This window comes from Balaenoptera ricei, chromosome 13, assembly GCF_028023285.1.
Source record: "Balaenoptera ricei isolate mBalRic1 chromosome 13, mBalRic1.hap2, whole genome shotgun sequence".
NCBI classification, from domain to species: Eukaryota; Metazoa; Chordata; class Mammalia; order Artiodactyla; family Balaenopteridae; genus Balaenoptera; species Balaenoptera ricei.
The window spans coordinates 21,511,702-21,526,277 of NC_082651.1; the positions used below are offsets into that span (position 1 = coordinate 21,511,702).

Here is a 14,576-nt window from a genome sequence, read left to right on the forward strand (position 1 = left end):
AATTTACATTCCCACCAACAGTGCAAGAGGGTTCCCTTTTCTCCACACCCTCTCCAGCATTTATTGTTTCTAGATTTTTTGATGATGGCTGTTCTGACCGGTGTGAGATGATACCTCATTGTAGTTTTGATTTGCATTTCTCTAATGATTAAGGATGTTGAGCATTCTTTCATGTGTCTGTTGGCCATCTGTATATCTTATTTGGAGAAATGTCTATTTAGGTCTTCTGCCCATTTTTGGATTGGGTTGTTTGTTTTTTTGTTATTGAGCTGCACGAGCTGCTTGTAAATCTTGGAGATTAATCCTTTGTCAGTTGCTTCATTTGCAAATATTTTCTCCCATTCTGAGGGTTGTCTTTTGGTCTTGTTTATGGTTTCCTTTGCTGTGCAAAAGCTTTTAAGTTTCATTAGGTCCCATTTGTTTATTTGTGTTTTTATTTCCATTTCTCTAGGAGCTGGGTCAAAAAGGATCTTGCTGCGATTTATGTCATAGAGTGTTCTGCCTATGTTTTCCTCTAAGAGTTTGATAGTGTCTGGCTTAAAATTTAGGTCTTTAATCCATTTTGAGTTTATTTTTGTGTATGGTGTCAGGGAGTGTTCTAGTTTCATACTTTTAAATGTACCTGTCCAATTTTCCCAGCACCACTTATTGAAGAGACTGTCTTTTCTCCACTGTATATGCTTGCTTCCTTTATCCAAGATAAGGTGACCATATGTGCGTGGGTTTATCTCCGGGCTTTCTATCCTGTTCCATTGATCTATATTTCTGTTTTTGTGCCAGTACCAAACTGTCTTGATTACTGTAGCTTTGTAATATAGTCTGAAGTCAGGGAGCCTGATTCCTCCAGCTCCATTTTTCGTTCTCAAGATTGCTTTGGCTATTCGGGGTCTTTTGTGTCTCCATACAAATTGTGAAATTTTTTGTTCTAGTTCTGTGAAAAATGCCAGTGGTAGTTTGATAGGGATTGCATTGAATCTGTAGATTGCTTTGGGTAGTAGAGTCATTTTCACAATGTTGATTCTTCCAATCCAAGAACATGGTCTATCTCTCCATCTATTTGTATCATCTTTAATTTCTTTCATCAGTGTCCTATAATTTTCTGCATACAGGTCTTTTGTCTCCTTAGGTAGGTTTATTCCTAGATATTTTATTCTTTTTGTTGCAATGGTAAACGGGAGTGTTTTCTTAATTTCACTTTCAGATTTTTCATCATTAGTATATAGGAATGCAAGAGATTTCTGTGCATTAATTTTGTATCCTGCTACTTTACCAAATTCATTGATTAGCTCTAGTAGTTTTCTGGTGGCAGTTTTAGGATTCTCTATGTATAGTATCGTGTCATCTGCAAACAGTGACAGCTTTACTTCTTTTCCCATTTGGATTCCTTTTATTTCTTTTTCTTCTCTGATTGCTGTGGCTAACACTTCCAAAACTATGTTGAATAATAGTGGTGAGAGTGGGCAACCTTGTCTTGTTCCTGATCTTAGTGGAAATGGTTTCAGTTTTTCACCATTGAGGACAAGGTTGGCTGTGGGTTTGTCATATATGGCCTTTATTATGTTGAGGAAAGTCCCCTTTATGCCTACTTTCTGCAGGGCTTTTATCATAAATGGGTGTTGAATTTTGTCGAAAGCTTTCTCTGCATCTATTGAGATGATCATATGGTTTTTCTCCTTCAATTTGTTAATATGATGTATCACGTTGATTGATTTGCGTATATTGAAGAATCCTTGCATTCCTGGAATAAACCCCACTTGATCATGGTGTATAATCCTTTTAATATGCTGTTGGATTCTGTTTGCGAGTATTTTGTTGAGGATTTTTGCATCTATGTTCATCAGTGATATTGGCCTGTAGTTTTCTTTCTTTGTGACATCTTTGTCTGGTTTTGGTATCAGGGTGATGGTGGCCTCGTAGAATGAGTTGGGGAGTGTTCCTCCCTCTGCAATATTTTGGAAGTGTTTGAGAAGGATAGGTGTTAGCTCTTCTCTAAATGTTTGATAGAATTCGCCAGTGAAGCCATCTGGTCCTGGGCTTTTGTTTGTTGGAAGATTTTTAATCACAGTTTCAATTTCATTGCTTGTGATTGGTCTCTTCATATTTTCTATTTCTTCCTGGTTCAGTCTCGGCAGGTTGTGCATTTCTAAGAATCTGTCCATTTCTTCCAAGTTGTCCATTTTATTGGCATAGAGTTGCTTGTAGTAATCTCTCATGATCGTTTTTATTTCTGCAGTGTCAGTGGTTACTTCTCCTTTTTCATTTCTAATTCTATTGATTTGAGTCTTCTCCCTTTTTCTCTTGATGAGTCTGGCTAATGGTTTGTCAGTTTGGTTTATCTTCTCGAAGAACCAGCTTTTAGTTTCATTGATTTTTGCTATTGTTTCCTTCATTTCTTTTTCATTTATTTCTGATCTGATCTTTAAGATTTCTTTCATTCTGCTAGCTTTGGGGTTTTTTTGCTCTTCTTTCTCTAATTGCTTTAGGTGCAAGGTTAGGTTGTTTATTCGAGATGTTTCCTGTTTCTTAATGTAGGCTCGTATTGCTATAAACTTCCCTCGTAGAACTGCTTTTGCTGCATCACATAGGTTTTGGGTCATCGTGTCTCCATTGTCATTTGTTTCTAGGTATTTTTTGATTTCCCCTTTGATTTCTTCAGTGATCACTTCGTTATTAAGTAGTGTATTGTGTAGCCTCCATGTGTTTGTATTTTTTACAGATCTTTTCCTGTAATTGATATCTAGTCTCATAGCGTTGTGGTCGGAAAAGATACTTGATACGATTTCGATTTTCTTAAATTTACCAAGGCTTGATTTGTGACCCAAGATATGATCTATCCTGGAGAATGTTCCATGAGCACTTGAGAAAAATGTGTATTCTGTTGTTTTTGGGTGGAATGTCCTATAAATATCAATTAAGTCCATCTTGTTTAATGTATCATTTAAAGCTTGTGTTTCCTTATTTATTTTCATTTTGGATGATCTGTCCATTGGTGAAAGTGGGGTGTTAAGTCCCCTACTATGATTGTGTTACTGTCGATTTCCCCTTTTATGGCTGTTAGTATTTGCCTTATGTATTGAGGTGCTCCTATGTTGGGTGCATAAATATTTACAATTGTTATACCTTCCTCTTGGATCGATCCCTTGATCATTATATAGTGTCCTTCTTTGTCTCTTGTAATAGTCTTTGTTTTAAAGTCTATTTTGTCTGATATGAGAATTGCTACTCCAGTTTTTTTTGATTTCCATTTGCATGGAATATCTTTTTCCATCCCCTCACTTTCAGTCTGTATGTGTCTCTAGGTCTGAAGTGGGTCTCTTGTAGACAGCATATATATGGGTCTTGTTTTTGTATCGATTCAGCCAGTCTGTATCTTTTGGTGGGAGCATTTAATCCATTTACATTTAAGGTAATTATCGATATGTATGTTCCTATTTCCATTTTCTTAAATGTTTTGTGTTTGTTATTGTAGGTGTTTTCCTTCTCTTGTGTTTCTTGCCTAGAGAAGTTCCTTTAGCTTTTGTTGTAAAGCTGGTTTGGTGGTGCTGAACTCTCTCAGCTTTTGCTTGTCTGTAAAGGTTTTAATTTCTCCATCAAATCTGAATGAGATCCTTGCTGGGTAGAGTAACCTTGGTTGTAGGTTTTTCCCCTTCATGACTTTAAGTATATCCTGCCACTCCCTTCTGGCTTGCAGAGTTTCTGCTGAAAGATCAGCTGTTAACCTTATGGGGATTCCCTTGTGTGTTATTTGTTGTTTTTCCCTTGCTGCTTTTAATATGTTTTCTTTATATTTAATTTTTGATAGTTTGATTAATATGTGTCTTGGCGTGTTTCTCCTTGGATTTATCCTGTATGGGACTCTCTGTGCTTCCAGGACTTGATTAACTATTTCCTTTCCCATATTAGGGAAGTTTTCAACTATAATCTCTTCAAATATTTTCTCAGTCCCTTTCTTTTTCTCTTCTTCTTCTGGGACCCCTATAATTCGAATGTTGGTGCGTTTAATGTTGTCCCAGAGGTCTCTGAGACTGTCCTCAGTTCTTTTCATTCTTTTTTCTTTATTCTGCTCTGCAGTAGTTATTTCCACTATTTTATCTTCCAGGTCACTTATCCGTTCTTCTGCCTCAGTTATTCTGCTATTGATCCCATCTAGAGTATTTTTAATTTCATTTATTGTGTTTTTCATCGTTGCTTGGTTCCTCTTCAGTTCTTCTACATCCTTGTTAAATGTATCTTGCATTTTGTCTATTCTATTTCCAAGATTTTGGATCATCTTTACTATCATTATTCTGAATTCTTTTTCAGGTAGATTGCCTATTTCCTCTTCATTTGTTAGGGCTGGTGTGTTTTGACCCTGCTCCTTCACCTGCTGTGTGTTTTTTTGTCTTCTCATTTTGCTTATCTTACTGTGTTTGGGGTCTCCTTTTCACAGGCTGCAGGTTCTTAGTTCCCGTTGTTTTTGGTATCTGTCCCCAGTGGCTAAGGTTGGTTCAGTGGGTTGTGTAGGCTTCCTGGTGGAGGTGACTAGTGCCTGTGTTCTGGTGGATGAGGTTGGATCTTGTCTTTCTGGTGGGCACGTCCACGTCTGGTGGTGTGTTTTGGGGCATCTGTGGCCTTATTATGATTTTAGGCACCCTCTCTGCTAATGGATGGGGCTATGTTCCTGTCTTGCTAGTTGTTTGGCATAGGGTGTCCAGCACTGTAGCTTGCTGGTCATTGAGTGAAGCTGGGTCTTGATGTTGAGATGGAGATCTGTGAGAGATTTTCGCCGTTTGGTATTACATGGAGCTGGGAGGTCTCTTGTGGACCAGTGTCCTGAAGTTGGCTCTCCCACCTCAGAGGCACAGCCCTGATGCCTGGCTGGAGCACCAAGAGCCTTTCATCCACATAGCAAGAAGCATACACATATCCACTCACAAAAAAAGGAAAAGGGGAAAAATTAATATATCCTGCTCCCAAAGTCCACCTCTTGAATTTGGGATGATTCCTTGTCTATTCAGGTATTCAACAGATGCAGGCACATCAAGTTGTTTGTGGAGCTTTAATCCACTGCTTCTGAGGCTGCTGGGAGAGATTTCCCTTTCTCTTCTTTGTTCGTACAGCTCCCAGGGTTCAGCTTTGGATTTGGACCCGCCTCTGCATTTAGGTCGCCTGAGGACGTCCGTTCCCCGCCCAGACAGAATGGGGTTAAAGGAGCAGCTGCTTCGGGGGCTCTGGCTCACTCAGGCCGGGGGGAGGGAGGGGTACGGATGTGGGGCGAGCCTGTGGCGGCAGAGGCCGGTGTGACGTTGCAGCAGCCTGAGGCGCGCCGTGCGTTCTCCCGGGGAATTTGTCCCCAGACCACGGGAGCCCAGCAGCGGAGAGCTGCACTGGCTCCCAGGAGGGGCGGTGTGGAGAGTGACCTGCGCTCGCACAGAGGCTTCTTGGTGGTGGCAGCAGCAGCCCTAGCATCTCCTGCCCACCTCTGGGGTCCGCGCTGATAGCCACGGCTCGCGCCCGCCTCTGGGGTCCGCGCTGATAGCCACTGCTAGCACCCGTCTCTGGAGTTCATTTAGGCGGTGCTCTGAATCCCCTCTCCTTGCGCGCCGCAAAACAAAGAGGCAAGAAAAAGTCTCTTGCCTCTTCGGCGGCTGTAGACTTTTTCTCGGGCTCCCTCCCAGCTAGCTGTGGCGCACTAGCCCCCCTCAGGCTGTGTCACGCCGCCAGCCCCAGTCCTCTCCCTGCGATCCGACGGAAGCCCGAGCCTCGGCTCCAAGCCCCCGCCCACCCCGGCGGGTGAGCAGACAAGCCTCTCGGGCTGGTGAGTGCTGCTCGGCGCCTAGCCTCTGTGCGGGAATCTCTCCGTTTTTCCCTCTGTGCCCCTGTTGCTGTGGGATCCGTGCTGATAGCCGCGTCTCGCGCCTGTCTCTGGAGTTCGTTAAGACGGCGCTCTGAATCCCCTCTCCTTGCGTGCCGTGAAACAAAGAGGCAAGAAAAAGTCTCTTGCCTCTTCAGCAGCTGCAGACTTTTTCCCAGACTCCCTCCCGGCTAGCACCGAAGCCCGAGCCTCAGCTCCCAGCCCCCGCCCGCCCCGGAGGCTGAGCAGACAAGCCTCTTGGGCTGGTGAGTGCTGGTCAGCACCGATCCTCCGTGAGGGAATCTCTCCGCTTTGCCCTCCGCACCCCTGTGGCTGCGCTCTCCTCCGTGGCTCTGAAGCTTCCCCCCTCTGCCACCTGCAGTCTCTGCCCATGAAGGGGCTTCCTAGTGTGTGGAAACCTTTCCTCCTTCACGGCTCCCTCTCACTGGCGCAGGTCCCGTCCCTATTCTTTTGTCTCTGTTATTTCTTTTTTCTTTTGCCCTACCCAAGTACGTGGGGATTTTCTTGCCTTTTGGGAGGTCTGACGTCTTCTGCCAGCGTTCAGTAGGTGTTCTGTAGGAGCAGTTCCATGTGTAGATGTGTTTCTACTGTATCTGTGGGAAGGAAGTTGATCCCCACGTCTTACTCTTCCGCCATCTTGCTCCTCCCTCGGAACAAATGTCTTTGAGCCCTCTGCCTCAACCTTCTAAGTTCTCACCATTCCTTCTACTGTTCTTTTGCAAAACAATGGTCCAGGATGTTGTTTAGTTGCCCAGGAGGCCACCCAAACTTGCCTTCCCTCCAAAGGACTCCAGCTTCAGGTTCCCTTCATGAATTTCTCTTTTCACCAATCCTGAGCACTACTGCCAACAAACTCTGTGAGGCTTTCTTGGAAGACAAGCTAGCTTTGGTTGATAGGCAAATTCATGAGAAGTTAATGACTAATAGTGGGTTTATTCACCTATCTCCATATGTATGATATTGAGTCAGCTACTTAACCTAAGCTTCAGTTTCATCACTTGTAAAACAAAAATGGTAATGACCTTATATAAATTATGAATTTGTCCTGAAAATGAAATAATTGCATATGCAAAAAGTGGTAGTTTTACTTCTTTGCCATGTTGTCTGTATGATTATCACGCTAGCCAGTTCAACACATCGATTGGGTTGGGGACCCATGGAGACCCTGCAAGGCAAGATGTTTTACAACAAAGCTTTGTTGAAAAAGTGAGATATGAAAAAGAGAGAGAATTTTCTAAGTTTCTTCAGCATTTCAAGAATCAAGCCTGGAAACACTGAATCATACTGTTTCTTCCATAAGTAATAATAACACTGGCTTATGATCTGACATTATTATTATCTCCCATTTACAGACAGGGAAATTGAGGCATAAAACAGTTAAGAGAGTTACCCAAGGTCACAAAATTTGAACCTAAACTGCCTGGCTTTAGGGTCTGTTCTCATAAGCACTATGCTTACTGCTTCTAAAGAAGAATCCCTAGGCTTAGGTCTATGCCAGCATCACCATGGTACTTCTGAACCATGGGAAAAAGCAGAGATGTGGACAGGAATGGAAAAACCAGGAGCCAGCCCCTTCTGGAGAATGAGGGAGGGAGGGGCTGAGGAGGGACACAAAGGGCAGGTGCCCTGCTGCACAGGTGGAGCCCATGGGAAATGCAGCTTCACTTCCTGGTGAGGCAGGGCAGGTCCTCAGTTCAGTTTCCCCTAGCCATCTTTGGTCCCTGGGCAAGAATGGGATGCTGGTGGTGAGGCTGGGCCACCTGGTGAGCAACAAAGCACCCTGACAAAGCTGAAAGAAAGACCCTGTGATGAGTTTCACCAAGTAAACAGAATTTTGGTCCCCATGACCTTGGACCCCTTGTGAATATGTTAAATTTCATCGTAAAGGAGATTTTGCAGATATAATTAAGGTTACTAATCACTGGACCTGAAAATAGGTAGATGACCCTGGATTACCTATGTGGGCCCAATGTAAAGCTGAGCCCTTAAAAACAGCTTTCTCCTGGCTGTGGGTAGAAGAGGCAGTCATACAGATGCAGCAGACAAGGACGTCAGGCAGGGCAGAAGAGGAAGGCAGAGGGATTCAAAGTGTGGAAAGGACTCAACCCACCACTGCTAGATGGGGCTATATGGAAAGCATGAAAAGAAATGTGGGTTGATTCTGCAAGCTAAGAGAGGGCCCTGGCTGACCGCCAACAAGGAAACAAGGACCTCCGTTCTACCGTCACTGGGTACTGAATTCAGCCAAAACCCTGAATGAGCTTGGAAGTGGATTCTTCTCTGGTGCCTTCAGTAAGGAACTTGGCCCTGTCAACACCTTGGTTTCAGCCTTGTAAGATGTTACGCAGAGGACTCAGACAAGCCCACCTGGGCTTCTGACCTGCAGAGAGTACAAGATAAGAAATCTGTGCTGTTTTCAGTTGCTAAGTTTGTGGTCAATTTTTACAGCAGCAATAAGAAACTATGACAGGTGGCTCTAGAATCTGTGTGTGTATCACAGTCACCTGGAGGGCATCTTCGTACACAAACCCATCTAGAGAGTTTCTGATTCATTAGGTCTGGGATGGGTCTGAGAAACTGCTTTGTTTTTATTTTCTATTTTTTTTTTTGCACTTGTAACAAGTACCCAGATGATACTACTGGTCCAGGAATCACACTTTGAGAATCACTGCTGTAATCACAGCCCACGGCCACACACGCCAGCAGGGAAGCAGTGATGAGGAAGATATGGGATATCTCTGTGGAGATCCTGGGACCAGAGCAATAACACTGCTGTTATTACAATTATCACTGGAATCATTATTATATTTTCTGAAAGGTACTTATGCTTTTTAGGGGATCCAATGCCTTGAAGCGATTCTTAACAGGGAAATGAAATGGCATACCAAAATCATTTGGGTTTGTTTTAAACCACATGTGCGCCAACCCCCAATATCCCCAAAAGTTCTGACAATTTCCCCAGAAGATGCCTTTTCTACTGAGGATCACTGCCATAGTAGTGATCCCTGTGAAGAATGTAAAGTAACAGGGGGAGAGGGTCACACCCCTCAGTTCACCGAAAGAAGAAATGAAGGTCAAGGTATAATTGCTTAAGGGAGAATAAATGTTTCCAAAGAAACTGTATTCCTGGGGCTTCCCTGGTGGCGCAGTGGTTGAGAATCTGCCTGCCAATGCAGGGGACACGGGTTCGAGCCCTGGTCTGGGAGGATCCCACATGCCGCGGAGCAACTGGGCCCGTGAGCCACAACTACTGAGCCTGCGCGTCTGGAGCCTGTGCTCCGCAACAAGAGAGGCCGCGACAGTGAGAGGCCCGCGCACCGCGATGAAGAGTGGCCCCCGCTCGCCGCAACTAGAGAAAGCCCTCGCACAGAAACGAAGACCCAACACAACCAAAAATAAATAAATAAATAAAATTAAAAAAAAAAAAAAAAAGAAACTGTATTCCTAAGTAATTTGAAGTTATTTGAGGGCTACAAAAATAAGTCTTCCAAAAATATTATCTAAAATACAATAGCAGTTCTCATTTTCTGTTGTTAATAAAGGAAGGTACCTCTAATATTCAGGCCCCCTATTGTAAGAGGGGCTTTTTTCTATAGTTGAGAAGAGTATGTGTGTATATGCATCACAGGCAGGAGTAGAAGTTGAGAAACAAAAACAGAGAAGGAGGCATCTGATTATACTTCAAACACCCCTAGAGAGTAAATCTAAACGGAAGGTGAGGGGTATTCAGCACTCTTCCTGGTAGTACCCTGGGTATGGAAATGGCCTGATCAAGTAGCTTAACTATGGAAAAGTCCTGCTTCTTATTTTCCACCATTAACTTTGCTCAATTTCAGCTCATTTTCTCTTCCTCTGACTCTAAGGAGGCAGCATGTCACCCATCACTGTCCTCTACGTGATAACCATTCAAAGCCCTTGCTCAGTGAACTGACAGGTGACCCAAGATGCAAGTTGCTGCTGCAATTAGAAGATCCATCACCATTTTTAACCAAAATTGAAGTGATGTGTAATTTCCAACTGTTCTTTGCTATTTGCAGTGGAAGAGGGTGGGGCAGTTAACTCTAACGCTACCCTCAAGTACTGCAATATCGTCAAGACTTCTATGTATGGTAAACCCGTACCTTTTAACAAAACACAGAAAGAAACACTGCTGAGGAAAAACATCATTCTAATAATTTTAAAAGGTTGTAGGGGCTTCCCTGGTGGCGCAGTGGTTGAGAATCTGCCTGCCAATGCAGGGGACAAGGATTCAAGCCCTGGTCTGGGAAGATCCCACATGCCGCGGAGCAACTAGGCCCGTGCGCCACAACTACTGAGCCTGCGCGTCTGGACCTTGTGCTCCGCAACAAGAGAGGCCGCGATAGTGAGAGGCCCGCGCACCGTGATGAAGAGTGGCCCCAGCTCGCCGCAACTAGAGAAAGCCCTCGCACAGAAACGAAGACCCAACACAGCCAAAAATAAATAAATTAATTTAAAAAAAAAAGGTTGTAATAACACTTCATGTCTAAGTATAAATGCCTACTAAAGAATACCTTAGTATTTTTAAACACATATTAAATAAGTATTAAACTATTAAATCCTCTTCAGAGCCTCTTTTTGCTTCTACCCAGATAAACAAAACGTCACCAAAAAAGGACTATATGAAGAAAGCTCCACAGCCTGAAGGTCGCCAGGATGACAAGTTTAGACTAATAGTATATAGCCTAGAGCTTGCTGATTAAAAAAGAAATAACCATGTCCATATCTCACTGAAATGAGTTTTTATACTTATAATAGCATACACATAAAATTTAAAACTATGTGCCAACTTAATAGAAATTTACTACTCTTGGTGTATACTAATAGAAAGCCAGTAATTTGAAATTCAAAATGAAAACTAGTATCTGTCATATTCATTTCCTTGCTTTTCACTACATTCATAGTCTCATCATTTAAATTCATTTTGGAGCATAAACAGACTCAGTCTACTCCTAAATTATGGCTCGTTTTCCATTCAGATGTAAACATATGTGTTATCCAGATAAGCAGTGCTGAATCTATATGCAGTTAGGTTTCTGAAGTCCCAACAAGCACTCTGTTTTTCTAAACAAAATATATCTGACCAAAGGTTAACACTGTTCTACCTATTATCCTTCAGCAGCATTGCAATTCTGATTTAGGCAGTAGATTCCAAAAACCGAAAATAAGAACCGTTAATATTTCAGACAACATATTTTGAGAAATTATCTTTATAATACAAAAGTAACTTCAAATTATTTAATAGGAACATATTATTTAATTGGCAATTAACTTATTCTATGTCCTTCTAACCTCCTGTAAATTAGAATTCCATACGCAATGATTATATAACTTTAATCTTCATAAAAATCTCAACATTTCATATTCAGATTATAGCAAAATAACCGTAAACTGCTATCCTTATCTTTCATCTTGCTGTATAATTCCACCCAAACTAATTTTTGGAAACATTTCTTTTCTAGCCCAAAGTAACTGCTTGACTCTCTTGTCCAACAAGTCCCAAGTCTTTGTAACAAGGCTGTCATTCTACTTTCTGACCATGGTCTACTGGATCTTATTTCTTTAACATAAGTCTTCTGCTCTAATCAGGTTTGGACCACATTATAATGTAGGGTTCATGCCACTTCCCAAAATCCCCACCTGGAACACATTCCTTGTCATCCTCCAAAATCCAGACACTGATTTCACATTGTGTCTTCTCCATAAACCCTAAATTTGTACTGGATTTACAGTCAGTAACAGAAGACCTTACTTTTTTCGTAACTGGCTCATTGTTAAGAAATTGACATTAGTTTTACATAACCCACTAGATTTTAAACTCATTAGGGCACAAATCAAGCTTTTGACCCTTGTCTATCATCTGTACAATAGGGAATTACATCCTTCATAAATGTTTGCTTAAGTATACATATATAAAATGTCCCAAATACTTACCTAATTTTTTTCAAATATCAATTTTTTATCTTTTCAATAGTAGAGTCTATTTCCTAGGGAGTAATAATTTTTTAAATATCTTTTGGACATATTTTTAGATATAGGTCAGGACTTCTTAGAGACCTAAAACAAGTGATATCTTGGTATGGTTTAGAGAATATAAATTTATACAGTTTATTTATAAACTATTTATGTTATACTTATATTTATGTTTAAATTTATATTTGGGTTTCTTTTTATTTACATATTTAAAAAAAATACACAGTTTCACTATTTATTTTAACTGGATCACTAGTTTTTATTTATTATGCTTTAAACCTGGGTGTCATTTTGCTCAGGAAAAAGTAGCCTGAGGGCTTCCTTCAGCAAAGTAGTGAGGTCTGCCTTGGTATTTGATTCTCTGCTGAGATCCACGAGGTGAACTCTTTGTGAAGGATTGTACAAGCTCTCCAATTTGGCCCACAATAGCCCTTAGGAAATCTTTCTTCTCCTCATTGACCAAAATTGCCTTTTGTCCCCAAGGCCCAATGACTCTTCCTTTCTCTGAATGCCATCAGTATTCCATCTAATCAGAATAGCTACCACATATTTAATTTGAATACAGATTGCCTTGTACTGCTCTCTATATGCTTTATATAAATTTTGTCCTCTCAAATACACTCAGGGACAGGGACTTTGCCCCCTTTACAATGATTAGGACAGTACTGAACATTTAGTAAAAATGTTATGAGTACTCGTGGACTTGATTCTTTGCCAAGTTCAAGTCTCACAATCAGACACACACACAAGCACACACAAAATGACTCTAGTTAAAATACAATACCAGTGCTCTTATGCAAAAAGGAGATTTTCAACTCAGAATGCACCACTTTAGATACCACTTACCTGAAAAATGAAAGTGGTTTTCCTCCCTCAGAGTGCCTTCCATATTCTAGCAGAAAAGTCAAATCCCATATGCTCCAATTCTCCCTTCCTTCATCCATTTATCCATCCATTCACTCATTCACGGCAAATGTACTAACCAGCCAATGTGAGCAAGGCCCAGGCAAATGCTGTGGGAAACATCAAGGTGTATCAGACTTGTTAATGCTGATTGGTGAGATGAGACTGGCTCTGACTCATCAGATGTACAAGCAAGAACCATTCACCGAGCAAGGAGTGTTCAGAGCGTGAGCTTGGCTGAGGATTGACACCTCTAGGACAAGTATCCTTCCATTTCACCAGGGCACTTAAATCAGGTGGTAGGTAACCAGCATCTCCGAACTTTGCATGCACTGGTGGAGCGATATTGATTAGTTTGTGCAACAGAATAACGGGGAAATACTGAACGCCCTTTTGAACTGCTGCCAGAAAAATGCCAAAAACAAAAGTGAGCAAGAGTATGAAAAAGCATTCAAGTAACCCCAGGATGGAGATTCAAGAAGACAAAGTAATCAGAATATTAAGACATGATACAAAGAAATAAATACAGATATTTAAAATTGTTCAGCTACTTTAAATTGTTCAGTGATTATAACAATACTTAATTAGTATTTAAGGATTTGTATTTTTAAAGCAAGCTCTAGTGTGTTATTATATTTTATTTTAAAAGTCAAAGTTAAATCCATTGATGTGCTGGTGAGTTAACAAGGAATTAAGTTGCAGAAACTCAAATGATTTAAGCCTAATACCGCTGCCTCTTTCAGTTTCCCATTTTTTTTTTACATTTTTTTTTTTTAAATTTATTAATTTATTTATTTTTGGCTGTGTTGGGTCTTCGTTTCTGTGCGAGGGCTTTCTCTAGTTGCGGCGAGCGGGGGCCACTCTTCATCGCGGTGCGCGGGCCTCTCACTGTCGCGGCCTCTCCCGTTGCGGAGCACAGGCTCCAGACGCGCAGGCTCAGTAGTTGTGGCTCACGGGCTTAGTTGCTCCGCGGCATGTGGGATCCTCCCAGACCAGGGCTCGAACCCGTGTCCCCTGCATTGGCAGGCAGATTCTCAACCACTGCACCACCAGGGCAGCCCCAGTTTCCTATTTTAAAGTGGCTTATTCACCTGGTGTAACCATCAGGTACTGCTGTGCATCTGTGGCAGCTTAGTAAAATGGGAGATAATTTACCTGCATTGTGTTATCCTTGCCCCATTCAATTGAATTACTAGACTTGAGAGGTCATAACACAATATAGCAATTATATTTGCTTAGAAGTCTTTTGTAGTGAAGATTGATATTTCAGTACCAGTGGGACTCAGCATATATGCCTGCTGGTAAATCACCTTATTAAGCTTGTTGTTATAGAAAATCATATGTGAAAAGAGAAACAATAACCCAGGTTTCCTTCTGGTCATCTGCGGCATTAAATTTTGTGCTTATGAGACAAAAAGTACCTCACGCGATATGCTTCTGTAAATACAAAAATAAAATGTACCATGGCATTTAGGAAATGAAAATGGGCTGTTGAGTCTGTACACTTCAAAGTAGTAGTCCTTTACATTTAGTTCATGATATTTACATTTCACAGCAACAAAGATTTCTCTGAACCTGGCCCAAGATTTCTCCTGGTCATGGGCCAAAGTTTATAATCATTAAGAGTTTCATGTTTCTATCAGCAAATCCTGGTGTACAGGAGTGAAAGAGAGCCCTGGATCACTGAGAGTGACAAGATGTGTACAACAAAGTAATGTATGAAGACACTAGTATGTGGTGAACACTCACATATATTATTACCTTACGATATCTTCTATTTGCCCTGAGGTCAATACGATAGTATCCCAGTTTTATAAGATAAGAGAAC

At 41.6% G+C, this 14,576-nt stretch overlaps 1 protein-coding gene across 3 annotated transcripts in view; it reads right to left on the bottom strand.

Moving 5' to 3' along the window:
- CTNNA2 (catenin alpha 2) overlaps positions 1-14,576 on the bottom strand; it is a 1,194,816-nt gene that overhangs the window by 1,045,271 nt on the left and 134,969 nt on the right. The gene's annotated exons all lie outside the window — the stretch shown is intronic.